This window comes from Thunnus thynnus, chromosome 8 (genome assembly GCF_963924715.1).
Source record: "Thunnus thynnus chromosome 8, fThuThy2.1, whole genome shotgun sequence".
Taxonomy (NCBI): domain Eukaryota; kingdom Metazoa; phylum Chordata; class Actinopteri; order Scombriformes; family Scombridae; genus Thunnus; species Thunnus thynnus.
The window spans coordinates 8,266,174-8,281,482 of record NC_089524.1 but is presented as its reverse complement, the minus strand read 5'-3'; the positions used below and the strand labels follow the sequence as shown (position 1 = coordinate 8,281,482).

Genomic DNA, 15,309 nt, shown 5'->3' with positions numbered 1-15,309 from the left:
CAATCTGACGGGTGATTAATCTTCTAAACCCGCAGTGCAGAACTTGTACATATAAACGAACGTACGTTACATTCAAGCCCTTACCAAACAAGTTCACACAGTGCTGATAAAGCCTATCACCGCCAGATAAATCTCTCTGTATCTCACAGTATACAGAGTTTCTAATCTGGTGTTGGGTTCGACATTCCCATGCTGACTGGATGAATGCATGCTATGGATGCTGTATGGACAGAGCATGTGCCCACCGAGCCGGCTAACTTCCTGTTAGCTCTTTGCTAACTTGAATATGGATAAAATAATTTAAACGTCCTGCTTCTCAAGACTTTCCAACTGTTATCATACCGAATAGATCAAATTTTGATAGTGAAAGGAGTCATTTTGCAGGGGTTGTGTGATGCTTAAAACAAGCCACAGCCACAACAGTAGTGACGGAGTACGCTACAGCTGAACCTAAACGTGAACATGAAAGGCCTGCACTCCAGCTTTAAGTCACTTAAAACAGCACATTTTCTCTGTTTCTAGCTTCTGCAATATAAAGATTAGCTGTTTTTGTCTGTTTTCTATCATTGTCAGTTGAATATGTTTGGTTGTTTGGACAAAAACACATTTGAAGGTCTTCACTTTTGATTAATCTTCAAAAAACAGCAGATCCTCACATATGAGAAACTGGAACCAGCAAATATTTGACATATTTACTTGATGACTTGAATCATTTAAATAATTATCTAAATTGTCGTCAGCCTTCTCTCAATCAACTAACAGATTAATCAACTGATAGTTTCAGCACTAATCTTTCATTATGGTTTCATCTACTGATTATTTTCTCGTGTTCTTTCTGTAAAATGTTAGAAAACAGTGAAAAATGTCTATCACAGGACTCAGAGCCCAAAGTTACATCTACAAATGTCTTGTTTTCTCTGGCCAACAATCCAAAACCCAAAGATGTTGATTTTACTGTCATATGTATAACATAAAAAGGCAGAAAATCTTATTTCTTATTTAAAAAAAACTTATATTTATGGGGAGACGTTTTCTGCCTTTATTATAGCGACAGAGGAGAGACGACAGGAAACAATGGGAGAGAGGGATGGGGTATAACATGCAACAAAAGTCTTAACCAGGGGACTACTGGGTGCACCAGAATCTTAACATTTAACAAGCTGAACCCAGCAAATCTATTTCCATGTTTGCTCGGAGAAACCAATCATTTTAGCTTTAACAATGTTTTTGTGCCTTCTGCTTGGCCAATAAAGGTCTCTAAAGTGGTAATAGCCTTGAGACCCAGCCTTGTCTTGCAGGTACGGTAGGGTCAGTAGAGTTAACATGGCAACGAGGACGACAAGGAAGAATGAAACTACTATTGAAAGAGAGGCAAATAATGGCTTGTAGATCTGTGACAGTGGAAGCTCGTAAGCGGAGGTCCCTGTTGTTTAGTAGGACGGTAGTCTGGCTCTAACAGGTCACAGTGGGTGTTAGTGAAGTCATGTTGAAGCTAAGGGCACTGGCCTGGACACGACAAGCTGTTCTACCTAGCGTAGCCAAGCTTGTCAACAAATTGTGTGTGTGTGTGTGTGTGGAGGAGGGAGGGTGTTTTTTTAGGTGTGAGTGAGAGAACATGTTGTTTACAGGACTGAATGTGTGAGAATGAACGTCCGAGCCAGCGTTACTTTGCGTATGCTTTTTTTCTTTTTTTTTTTGGTGTGAGGGTGGATGTCTTTCTTAATTAACGAAATTGTGCTAACACACATCTCCCGGAGACAGGGAGGAGGATGAAGATGGAGAGGGAGGGAGGAAGGAGGTGTGAGGGAAGGTTGGAAGAGCAAAAAAAAAAAAAAAAGTCCATCCCATAAATTAGTGTATATAAAGGAAGGAGGAGGTTGGATGATGTGAGAGGAGGGAGATTTACAGAGAGAGGATGGAGGTGAATGATAAAGGCAGAAGGAACAGTTTACAGACGTAATGGATTAGACTGGATAAAACTTTAATGATCCCATCATGGAAACTGGCTGCTTCAACAATAGTAGTGACAGGATATGTCAGCAATGAATAGTCTGTCACTCAGAGTAGTGCAAAATTAGTTCACATGAAGTAATCTTAACATGAACAATATGTGCAAAACGGCTACAGGAGCTAAATACTCACCCATCTCTCATCGCTCCTTTTCTTCCTACTGCAAATCTCCTCTTTAAGAGATTAAGTAGACATGTCTGTGTCAAATTAAATAAAATAGCAGTATTTAATGACTGAAATGCATGATTTGCAGGGCTATAACCATCTATTATTTTCCATTATCAATCAATCTGTAGATTAGTTGTCAATTGTTTTGCCAATAAAATGAAGACAAAAAAGAGAGAAAACTTGCCGTCACAATTTTCCAGAATCAAAAGTGTCGCCCTCAAATAGCTTGTTTTGCCCGACCAACCATCCAAAACCCAAAGATACTCATTTTACGATGATATAAAACAGAAAAAAGCACAAATTAAAAAAATTAAGAAAAGTAAGTAAGGGCGTCTTCAAACCTATAGTTTGTTTGCTCTGGTCTGAGTTAGTGGATGAGTTAATAAGCTTTTCCTCTTGATTTTTACCTTTTCACACCGGTAAAAATTCAAGCAAACCAAAATGCATCACTAAAAGCCACATGAGAACGTTCACTCCGCTCATTGGTTGGTTGTGTCAGGGGCGGAACAAGAACGTAAACACAGGAAGAAGCTCCTGAAGAAGTTCCTCGGGCCGAATATAAAAAATGCAACGTGCTTTGTTGCGCTAATCCAGGTCGGACCTCGATTCCCTCTCCTGCGAGCTGCTGGCAGCTGTTGATTTTGCTCACCTGCATCCCAGCGTTGCTATGGGAGCCGTTTAGCTCAAATATACAGATTATGTCTAGTAGTTGGGTTGGATCGAAGTCAGATCACATTCCCACTGAAAACAAACTGCTTCAGAATTCATTTGGGACTGGACCAAGACCACATCCTCAAAGGGTCGGTATTTTGGTCCACACCCAAGAACCAATGCTGTGTTCAGATCAGCCTAAATGAATCTTACCAAGGGGGAAAACAAACCAGAGCCCGATTCAACCAGTTTGATGATCACACGTTTTATCCAATAGAGTCTGCATCGAGTTGAAGTTAGTCCAAAGATTTTATAGACCAGCTGAACTTGTAACATCAATGGCTAATTTGATTATTGAATGAACAATGGCATAAATCAACAAATGGAAGATGCAACAGAAGATCGCATCCATAGTCTTTGAAACCTACAGTAATGCAGCTACGAGTCCTGAACAGACAGCGTGTCGCTAACAGGGATTTTGAAGAGCAACGAGCAAACCAGCATCTGTGTCCAAAATGACATTTGCAGGTATGTTTACTCGCTGTTTAATGTGCTGCAGCTGAGCAGCTAATTAGCTATCTAGCTGCTAACTGACATTAGTGATGCACTTTTCCCTGGTGAATAAATGTTCAGTGGCTCGTTCAACAAGCTAAACTGCAGGACAAGACGTTTGTTCATGTTTGTAAGTTCATTTAAGACCACCCTTGCTTTAAGTGTTTTGCAGAATAAACAGAATATATTATATTTGTCTTTTCTCGCTGATCCGTATCAGAACTGTGAGTTTTGTGACCCGTCGCGCCCCTCCACACAACACAATAACACACAGAGCTGTTGACTTCTTCCTCTTGGCCTTTCTTCAGAATCTATCCCCACTGCTCCTCTCCTCTCCCTCCCTCTCTCTCTCTTCCTTCCTCTCATCCTCTCATCCCCTCCTCTCGCTCCCTGTCCTCCCTGGATGCGGTCACAGCTGTATCCTTCCAGCCAGCTGTTTGGCAGCCAAGCTGTTCTTGCTTTCAGAAATCATCACACCTGTACGCCTTTCAGACCGACGCAGTGACCCTTTGTAAACCTCTGTTTTCCGCAGGCCGAAACTGGTCAACGCGTGTTATCTGACCCGGCTTTGTGACCCTCCTCCTGATCAGAGCTTATTGTTGGTATGAAAGAGTGTCTATAACTCTAGGGATAATACGTGGCCTTTTTACCTGGAGGGCTTCTTGTCAATTGGTGTCAAATAACTTTGCAAAGCATCTGGTGGAAGTGGTGGTTCAGCGTTGAGATGAACGGACTGACTGTCTTAAATATTTGATTTGTAGATATAGATATTTAGTGTGTCTATTTTTAATTTTCAGTTCATGTTTCTTCATATAAGTTCCGGAGATTAAAATATTATTTAGAATTTTTATTTATTGTGGTGAACTCAGTGCTTTATCATTTCTTTCCAGGAAGTAAAAACTGAATCACCAGAGACAGAAAGACTTCCAGACCTCTCACAGTCATGACTTCAGCTGCAGCTGTGTTCAGTGTTGTGCTGTCTTCCAGGAGTCAGTCAGTCTGTCAACTGTTTATTAGTCAGTTACTTTATTAGCCAGCGGATAAAAATGCAGGCTTTAGTACACGTGGAAAATTGGAAGATGTTGGGAATTTTTCTGGTGAATTCTCCCCAGATCTTCAACCCAGTCATTATACTTAAACGTCTGCTGGATAGCGGGCTACTGTCAATCTCACGCCTTGTAACATGCTCACAGATAGCAGTATAGACTTTATACCATTAGATTGAAAGATTTTAGGGATAATGTACGCAGGAGGCATGTCTTAAACCACTTTTTCTCTTTTTAAAAAAATAAAAAATCCAGCCACTGGAATTTCTGTTTGAGGAAAATGGTCAATGTTGGTCAAGTTTTTTCTAAATCAATTTTCAAAGACAAAAGAGCAAGAATTTTCAAAAGGAGCAGTCTAGTTTAAACTCATTTTCGTTCCAGACATAATTGCCTTTCACATCCGTAAACCGATTTGTTTCCGGTTGCATGACGACCCAGACTGCCGTAGGTTTAAAGAGGTTCAAATAGCACAGATCAGAAATGTTCCAGTAATAGAAGGTGCAGGAAAAAATGGGGAGAACCGAGATCCTAATTATGCGCAGGAGTTCCCGGGAGATGCCTATCCTGGGAAGCAAATCCCCTGCCCTCAAATGGTATTTTTAAACAGATTTTTACCTGGATTGATGTTGGGTTTTTTTTTTCAAAATGAACAGATAAATTCCCAGATTTTGGGGGAAAAACCCTTAGGGATGTGCAGATATCACATTTTTTATGCTTCGATTATTGTGACATTTTATCTTGGTATTAATTGTAGTGAAAGTACCTCACATCCTGTTTGCTTTGGATTCTATTAAACCTGACAAACTGAACAGTGATACATGTATATTGCAACTTAATGGACTCTCCAAAAGAATTAATATGAAATTCCCTTTAAGACATCAAACAAAAGCATATTGGTTGTTAAACTTTGAGGACAATAGACTGGAAATTACCAGTGAATCAAAATAGTGCTGCTGCTAGTGAAGGCGGGAGAACTGTGCCATGTTCTCTGTAAACAATGGTGTTTATTGTAATGACGGTGATAGATAATGTTGATATGACCAGTATGTTTTACCACAGTTTACAGTAAAACCAGTGTACATTTTCATTCTTGCTCTGCATTCTTTACATAGAACAACTGTCCATTGCCTCCGTATTATAGATGACGCACTAAACGCCAGGTAAAATAATCCCTGTGATTATTTCATTAATTTCTGTTGACTAAAACACGCCTGACGTTTTTGTCACCGTCGCGGAGCCTGTGGTAAACCTTTAACAACTTTCGGAGTCGGTGACGTATGTGCTAGATGTCCTCCAGCTGATGTCCTTTGGTTTGCTGTGTACTAAACACATCAGCTGCCTGCTGAACCTGCTCACCTCTGCCGCACTGATGCTATCTGCTCTGCCAGATAACTTGGTGACATACAGGCCAAAAGACAAAACACAAGCTGACACAGGCACAACATTAACACACACACACACACACACACATTCAGAATAAAGCTCTCATTGTTGTTTTTATTTGTCTGATTGCTAGTTCAGTTTACTGTCTCTACAGTGTTGTTACTTTCCTTAGCTACCAGCGTTAGAGCACAGAGAATAAATGAATCAAGCACCTTTTTGTTCCTTGTTTGTGAGTGTGTGTGTTCCTATGAGTAACAACCAGCGGGTGTTTTGTTCACCATGTGACGAAAAACCTCCTTAACCCATTGTAGAGTGGATAATCTCACCTCTTCCCTCTACCTCTGTCCTTACGCCAACACTGTCTTCATCGTCCCCTCAACCAACCCTGCCTCTGTTCCCTTGAGATTGTGCAGAATTCTCCAGCACAGACACTTAAATATGGGGTAATAATAAATAAGGGTTTCCCACAGGCCAAGACTAAATGGGAAATGTTTCAAAATAGACAAATAGGCTGTGGACCTGCTGTTTTTTTTTAAAGAAGGGTTTTCCCCGGAGCCACATAAGGGATTTTTTTAGTTGGTGTTTTTGAGTTAAACTGGATATAAAAGTGATGAGAATGAAACCAACAACATGTTCCTCTTATCCATTCTCTAAATTAAAATGTTTTGTAGTTCAATAATTGGCTTTGTAGCCATGAACTGCCAACAATTTTTATAATCGATGATCATTTTATTGATCACATTCTCTGATTCCTGCTTCTCAAATGTGAATATTTTCTGGTTTCTTCAGTCCTCTATGACAGTAAACTGAATATCTTTGGGTTGTGGACTGTTGCTTGGGACAAAACAAGGTATTTAAGGACGTCATCTCGGGCTTTAGGAAGCAGTGATCGACATGTTTCACCATTTTTCTGACATTTTATGGACCAAACAGCTGATAACCACTAAACAGCCCTGAACACAAGCAGCCATACAAAAACATTGCCTAAATAAAATAATGTCTTAAACTGGCAAATGTTTTATGTAAATCATGAATTGTCTGATCAAAGATTAAGTTAAGATCATGAATTTGACCAGATATATGGTGCCATCTTTCTGTATTTGCCCGTTTTGTTACCAAAAAATTATGGTTCTATACGCAGCCCGATCAAGATCGTGGAGGGAGCGCTGAATTTCAAACTTAATTCATTTTTTAAACAATAATATGGTTTATGAGTCTTAGAAATAGTGTGAACCCAGTGGTATAACAACCGATTCCACACGGGGTCATGCCCTCAAGGTTAAAACACTCGAAGTCAGACTATTTGTCTTTTGACTCCGGACTTCCTGGAACCGTCTCGAGGGTTTCTGTAGATCCCAACCTCCCCCCCTCAACGTGCTGATGTAGCAGTCAGCATTGTGTACAAGCAATACAAAAGCAATTTTACGACCCTGCCTTATCAGTCAGGAGAAATCTATTCGTGGTGCATTTTTCTGCTGTTTGGGTCGATTTGTGTATGTATGAGAAACACCGGCTTTTGGAAAGAATTTACCACAATGCAAATACCATAAATAGAGACAGAGAGGGTGTACATACATGGGACAAACTAGGATTGCCCCCACCTCCTCTCCTCTTTCTCTCCCTCGGCTCCCTCTTTTCCCATTTTTCCTCTCTCTGTGCGACATCCAGCCTGTTCACGTACGAGGCGACGATGTTAATTCTAGCAACAGAGGAGTTTTCCCAGGCTGTTTATCTGGCTGATGGAGTCTCAGAGCCCAATAAAACTGCTCCGTGTTGCCTTCAGCTCTGCGCATACACTCAGTAGCTGCTAAGTATGGAGGGTTTCTGGTTACCTTGGTAACCTGTCCATGAAGTACGCATTGTACCCCCTACTTATAGCCCGGTACCCCCTGACTATAATATGTCAGGTAGTCAGAGTGCAGAATAAAGGATGTTAACAAACGGAGCAGCAGTCTGCCTCTGAGCTGATTTGTTACCTCTCTTGTTTATTAGAAGGTGCAAATGAAAGAAGCATTTATCCTTTTCTTTTGAAAGTGGGGAACATATTTTTCCTGATTATGTATACTTGGTTTGAATCGGCCAAGTATAATTTGCAGACTTGAGAAGAGGGGATCTTTTGACAACAACAGACAACAATAGCCTCAAACAAGATTCAGATTTCTACAGTCATTTGTGAACCCATTTAAATCCACTTTGTGACTCACTATTGTCTCCTTTGACAAACAGTACTTTGTGTTGATCTAGTCTAGAATCATCATTGTTCATTTAAACCCTGTTAAATTGTTACTCAACAGAACAACACATAATGGGTCTTTGCTCACGGCTGTGGAAGTGCTGGAGAGCTGTAAAAGCAGCAGTAGCTGGAGCTGGTGTTAATGTAGTAGTGCTAGCAGCCATGGCAGCAGCAGCAGCAGCAGCAGCAGCAGCAGCAGCAGCAGGCATATTTGCTGTAAGCAGGGTTTGAGTCACTGCAACACCGACCCTCCCTGCACCCAGTTGTTCCTCATAAAATCAACGGCAGAATCAAAGCTGTTAGTGTTTCTTATCACGCTAGCGGCGTGACTTTAAGGACGGGAATGTCAGTCGGTGGATCCCCTACTTAGTACCAGACTGAAATATCTCACAGGTTTTGGTGGGATTGGCATGAAATTCATGGTTACCAGATGATGCGTCCTGACTTTGGTGATTCCCTGAGCTTTCCTCTAGTGCCTCCATGAGGTTAATATGTCTCAACACCTACGTCATTGATTTCCATGTCCATCAAGTTTCCATTTGCTACAGGCCTTTCATCTAGCACCGTCATCAGGTCAACATTTTAATTGATCCTCAGCCTTACCTGTTTGGTGCAAATTATGCGCTAAATATAACGGTTAACACTGTCTGCTAAACATCTGCATCAGCATTTAGCTCAAAGCACTGCTGTGCCTGACTACAGATTCACAAAGCTGCTAGCATGGCAAGATTTTGAGTCTTGTTAGATTTTATCAGCTGTAGCAACATTTATTTTGTTAGTTAGCCAAACTACAAAATGAAACAGTAGGCTGTTATCTATTAAATATGAATTGCAAAGCAGAATTTGTACATTCAGCAAAAGATGGCTTGCTAGAGAGAGACTTTTATTTATCATTTCATTATGTTCAGTTTTATTTTTCAAACATGACATACCAGGTATTTATTATAAATAACTGTAAGTAGACAATTACATAGCAGTCACCAATATAATTCCATTTTTTAAATGTAATTATTAGAATAATGAAAAAGTCACAGTAATGTTGCTCTTACCATGAAGTATGAGTGATAGTAAATTGGTCTGGTTTTTCAAGTTATTTAAAGCTGACTGAAATATTTGTCATTGTTTTGTTGTTTGACCTATTTTTTTTTTTTATCCATATCATATTATAATTGCCTAAAATCATCAATCAATCAATATAAATTCTCATATCACTTCAATATTATTTTGTAGCATCCAATGGGATGTACGAAGGGGCTCAAATACTGTGTGAGACCATATGAGTGGATGACAGCAGCAGCAGCAGCAGCAGCAGCAGCAGCAGTAGCTGTACCACACCCGCTCTAGTCCGCTATCTTATATTAGTCCTATGATTTGAAGTTAATGGTTAATCCACATGACACACATTCACAGAGGAGTGATCCATGTTGGCCTGTTATGTGTTGTTCTCTGCCCTTAAACATGCAAACACCAGAAAAAAAAAAGAAAATATGCACATAGATAATGCAGAGATTCTCTATCAGCATGTCACATAAGGACAGTCATGCTCAGTCGCTCCCTGCAGCGAGTGAAAGGGCATTTCTCTGAATCTACATGCTTATTTATACCGTGGTAAAGACTTATCTGAGGAGATGTTTCCACTGAATGCCGGCAATTTTTGCTGTAATGCAAGCTATTTGAAGGGGATTTCCACTGAATATAAGGGCACATTGTAGGCAGGGTCCGAAATTAAAACCGAGCACCGAATGTGGGTAGATTTTCCATTTGGCGAGTAAATCTCGGAAGGCTATCCGCCACACTGGCGGGGAAATGTTTATACCAACATAGTCATGTAATAAAATATCAAGCAGGATGGCTGGGAGGAAATTACTCATGTTTGTCCCTATACAGTGTAGACACGCGTCTAAACAGTGCCACAGAAGGAGCGCTCGAGACAGTCTGAGGTGAGGGAGTGCCAACCACAGAGCGTCTCAAGCGCTCCTAGTTTCGTGGGACTGTTTACCGTACGGGACATCAGCTATTCGACATTGCAGCTCTCTGCTAAACCGTCACTTGCTGCCGGTCTGTCGCTAGCTACTGTTAATTAAATAGCTATTATGTGGCACTCTTATGGATGTTCATATGTGAGGGATTTTTCTAATGAACGCTTTATCTTGAGAGCGTTTTATGTATAATGTTAAAGGAATATATGCTTCTTCACTTTCTTGCCAGGAATCAGATGAAAAGATTGGTACCACTCAAGAAAGCAAAGAGGACATATCATGCTTTTTGTGATTTTTTTTGTTATTTTTTTGTTTATTTTTATACTGTTATGATGTCTAATTTTTAGTTTAGTTCATCAGGATCCCCATTAGCCATTACACCAGACAACAGCTACTCTTCCTGGGTTCCACAGAAATCCAATAAACATGGTCAAAGGTCCAAAACATCAAGTGAATGTATGTAAAAATGCTCCCTGCAAGTCAAAAACCAGGGCTTCAGCCTGCTCTGAACGCTTTGTTTTGCAATGTTCCTCCTCGTGATGAAGTCAGATTGTTCACGCATGCTCACAGAAAGCCGTCCGTTCTGTAGTTTGTTGCTTAGGTTGTTCCATGGATTGTTTTGTTATCCACTCTTATATTCCGGATCAAAGTTGAGCTTGAACATGTACGGATGTATTTGAGAAGTTTCCATTTTGAGTAAGGAACGAGAAAAAGAAGTGAAATCCTTCAACTACTTTACGTAGCCTCCTGAGCCGCTGGAAGTCTCACAAGGAGAAGCTTCCTGAAGCTGACCAATCAAAACAGAGTGGGCTCATCAGGAGGGGGGGGCCTTAAAGAGACAGGACTGTAAATCATGCAAAGATATTCCAGTAGAGACCTGGAAATGTGCATGAATTGTCCCCTTTAACTTTTCCTTAACCAGCACATCTTAGTGTCCTAGCTGGGACATTGTGCAAAGAGAAGGTGATTTATTTTGTCTGCCTGGTTGTGTTTGGAGTATACCCAGTCACTTTGTAAATGAAAACCGTCAAAAAAGTGTCTTTTGTATTTTCTGGAGTCGGGTTGTTAGTGCTGAGCAGACTAAAACTGATGTGACATATTTGTTGTCTAAAAAAAGTGCCAGCTGTCAGCACCTAAACGGAGCGTTCATAGCCCACAGTCGACCACAGCGACCAGCGTGGGCACTGAGAGGGAGAAGGTGTCATGGTCAACACACACACACACACACACACACACACACACACACACACACACACACACACACACACACACACACACACTGACACAGCTGGGAGCTCCATGCCAAACACTGACTGTGATTAGGGCACTTAAGTCAGCGGTTAGATAAATCAAGGATCCTGTGGCTTTTTTTTCGGAGATGAATGAGCTGTTTGTGTGTGTGTATACACAGGAATGCACATATGGTCTGATGACACAGCTCAGCGGATTGTTGAACAGATACAGTAATCATCACATCCTGCTTCTTTCATATTGGACACACACACAGGAAACATTGTGGTTTTAAAAGAGAGGACAACCATGGAAACTGATTGTGCTGAAATTAGCCTTCTGTGAATGTGTGTGTGTGTATGTGTGTGTGTGTGTGTGTGTGTGTCTTGGTGTAGCGGTGTTGTGTTGGGTTATGATAGCCAGATCCACTTAGAGCCAAGTCCTACAAATCTCTTACCCAACCTTTTGTCTTCTCTTCCTTAAAAAATGGTGGGAAAAAATAGCCATCTACAATTTCTCTAAGCCTGCGGTGACATGTTCAATATCCTTGTTTTGTCCGATCAACCTCAAGATGTTCAATTTACTGTGATATGAGAAAGAAAACTAATTGACCAATTGATTAATCTAGAGCTGCAATGATTAATTGACAGCTATTAAATTAATCGCTAACTATTTTGATCATCAATTTGTCATTTTTTAAGAAGAAAACATCCAAATTCTCTGATTCCAGCTTCTCTAATTTGAATATTTTCTGCTTTCTTTAGTCCTTTATGATAATAAACTAAATATCTTCGGGCTGTTGACTGTCAGTCGGGACAAAACAAGACTTTTGAGGACGTCACCTCGGGCTCTGGGGAAACAGCGATTGAAATTTTTCACCATTTTATGACATTTTACGAACCAAGCAACCAATTGATTAGTTGTAAAAAATAATCGACAGATTATTCCTTAATGAAAACAATCATTATTTGCAGTCCAAGATTTATCAGTTAATTGTTGCAGCTCTGTTTATCAGCAAAGAGCAGTGTGGAAAGAGTTTAGCTGGAAGGCTTCTGTTTTATTTAGCTGGCACTGACCATCACTTCTGCATATTAAAATGACAGAAGTCAGCTAAAATACAACTTTTGGTTAATGGAAAATTATGATATATTTCAACTAACATCACAAGTAGACTGTTTGTAAGTGGACAGTGGCGACTCTTCTTTTAGAGAAACGATCTTGTTGATTTTGTCACGTTAATTAAAGAGAATAGGCCTTTTTGCACAGCAGACAATTCGACCTATCATAATAGGAAAAGCTCAGCACAGGCTTTACTAATAACATTAACAATGGTTCTGTTGTATTCAAGTGTCCCAGAAAGCCATTGACAGTGTGAGTGAGCCAGCACGCACACATACCAGAACCCTGAAACTCAAGCAGCTAAGTGGAACACAGCCACTATTAAATTTATCATGTACATCTATTCTTTTCCTACTGCGACACCTCACAACGTCTTCTGTGAAAAAGGCCCATGTGTCGGTTAAATTTATGAAATCATATCAATCCTACGTGCGATCTTCTTGCCCTTGTAGTCAAAGAACAAACACACAGGTCAACATGAAGTAGTGTTGTTAGGAATACATATGTTTACACGTTTTTAGACAAGATTTATGTTTTGAAATGGTGCTAATGCTTATTTTCTGTTGAATGAAAGGTGGTAAAACAATAAATCAGACAGTTGAAGGACTGTCTGAACTCTCTGAACACAATGCTGCTGTTAACTGTTCTGCTAGATGGATGATAGATGCGTTTTGTCCTGTTGCTGTTTGGCAAAAGCTCTTAAGCTAACCTGAAGCTACCGTAAAGCATCCATCACTTAACCTCTGCATTTCAACAACTGACCGCGCCCGGTATTTATTATACATGAAGCCTCGTGCTGTTAAGGCTGCTGACTCAAATAGTTGTGTAATAGTTGATGTTGAGTTGATGTGGAAATATATACTGGCATTATATCTTTATTGCCTTGTTGCTTATCTGTGCACTGGAGTGAGACTGACTGTTCTTGTGTCATTTGACCGTTATTTGGCGTTTGTGATTGACAACACACACACTACAGTTTATACAAGCACAGGAAAAAAATAGTATGAACTGTTGAACAATATAAAGTTATTGTAATGTGTTACTGTTATTGTGATACTGTGAGTGTAAGTTTTGGTGGAAAAAGCAGCTACATACACTCAATACACAACCCAGCACATGCAAAGAGGACTGCTTTTCCGCTGTGCTTGAATTGCACCGTGTGTGTGTGTGTGTGTACGCAGCCTGGCAAACCTGATGACTTTGTAAACTGATGTCATCCTGAAACACATCTGGCAACTGAGGGCCTGCAGATTGTCTAATAAAAGGAGCCTCCACGCTTCCGTCCAAAAAGAACAGGCTTTCCTTCTGTTGCATCCTTTCAGATCAGATAGTGACCCAGGAAATCCGCTCGCTTGACCTTCAGCGTCTGAGGGTTGAACCCACAAAACGACCCCGGGTCAAGATGGGAGGTTGAGACAAGGAGGGTCAGACTCAGAGTGAGACGGCTAAACGGGTCCTGATCAAAGTCGCTGTGTGACATTTACAAATAAAGCAGAAAAAAAGTATGTGGGAGTCCCGGAGATTCCTAACCCTTGTTCAGTTACTAGTGATACATTATTGTTTGCATCAGTCAAACGCAGGCTGTAGACGCCAGGACAGGACATAGCGTGGGTTGGGTTGTAAACATAAACAGCAGGAGTTAGCATGGCTAACAACAAGAGTCCATAAAGTTGTGAATTATACAGCGTGTGTACTGTCATTAACCTCTGTCACTGTCCTCGCTACAGCCAAGCGGCATCTCTTCTTCTCTGCTGCTGGTATTACGTCGTCGTACAGTCATAAAACAAGAATCTAAACAAACAATATTTCCTGAACGAGAGGCAAATTCCACCCTTCTCTCAAACCGGTCGGACATTCGAGAGCCCTGAGACTTGCGGGTTTAAAGTTCAGTCAGATTGAGATCTTGAAAGATGCAGGTTAATTCACAAGTGGAAGTCAATGTGTCTCGCCCTGTTCCACATAGACATGAATGGGAAGTTAATTTCGGTGCGACTGCGCTGTAAGAAGAGATGTAATCAGCCAGAATAAGTGAAATCACCTGTGTGAGTCAACCGTGAGGTGTGTGCAGGGCCTTTTAAAGAACTTCCATATTTACCAGCCGGCCACTTTCATCTTCACCGCCTTCGTTGGCGGGTTGTTTGTCTTTCTTTTTACCACCACCGACGTGTCACCAAGCATGCATGTCGCATACAAATAAAACGGGGACACACGTGTAAAAACACTGCTCCATAGCGCTACGAGTGATCCAAAACTCAAAGGGTGCTTTTAGCTCTTTAAGATTTCGTTGGCTCGGAGATCAAGGCTGGAGAACGAGGAAGATTTTTGCATTTAGGTTGATGGATTTGGTGGCTCAGACAAGCCAGGCTGGTGGGGAATGTTTTTTTTTTCCCCTTGCAAGAAAGAGACAGACTGTGCTGAACTGCTCTACTTACAAATTAAAGCTGACAACATGTTTGCCATACAACAGAGCAGTTGACCGAGTGAGTTCAGGAGCATTTTACAGCCCAGTTGCAAAAGCAGAGAGATCAGCAACTTCTAAGATGACTGAACGCCGGTGTGATCCAACTAACATCATCATGTCAACATGCTACATTGCAGCTGACATTAAATAAAAAACATGTTGAAACCGTCATGGAGGAAGACTCTGTTGGTAACACAGTTAAGAGTTGGAAATGGTTTATATATAGTCTGCTTGCTAGGGCGTGATCATAACTGGATCAGATTGATATTTATCTAGATATCCACTCATCTGTCTCTCTCTCTCTCTCCTGTCTAACCAGTCTGTCAGGGTGTGTGTGTGAAGCAGCAGGGGAGCAAGACAATAGAGGGAATCAGGTTGCTATGAAACCTGACTAGCTAGCCACACAGACAGGAGCGCCCAGGTGTGTGTTGGTGTTTTCCACCAACACCTATTAAATCATTATTCCTACTGAAAGAC

The 15,309-nt window shown here is 40.9% G+C and overlaps 1 protein-coding gene across 2 annotated transcripts in view; it reads left to right on the top strand.

Moving 5' to 3' along the window:
* Positions 1-15,309, top strand: part of fnbp1l (formin binding protein 1-like) — a 55,773-nt gene that overhangs the window by 4,942 nt on the left and 35,522 nt on the right. The window lies entirely within an intron of this gene.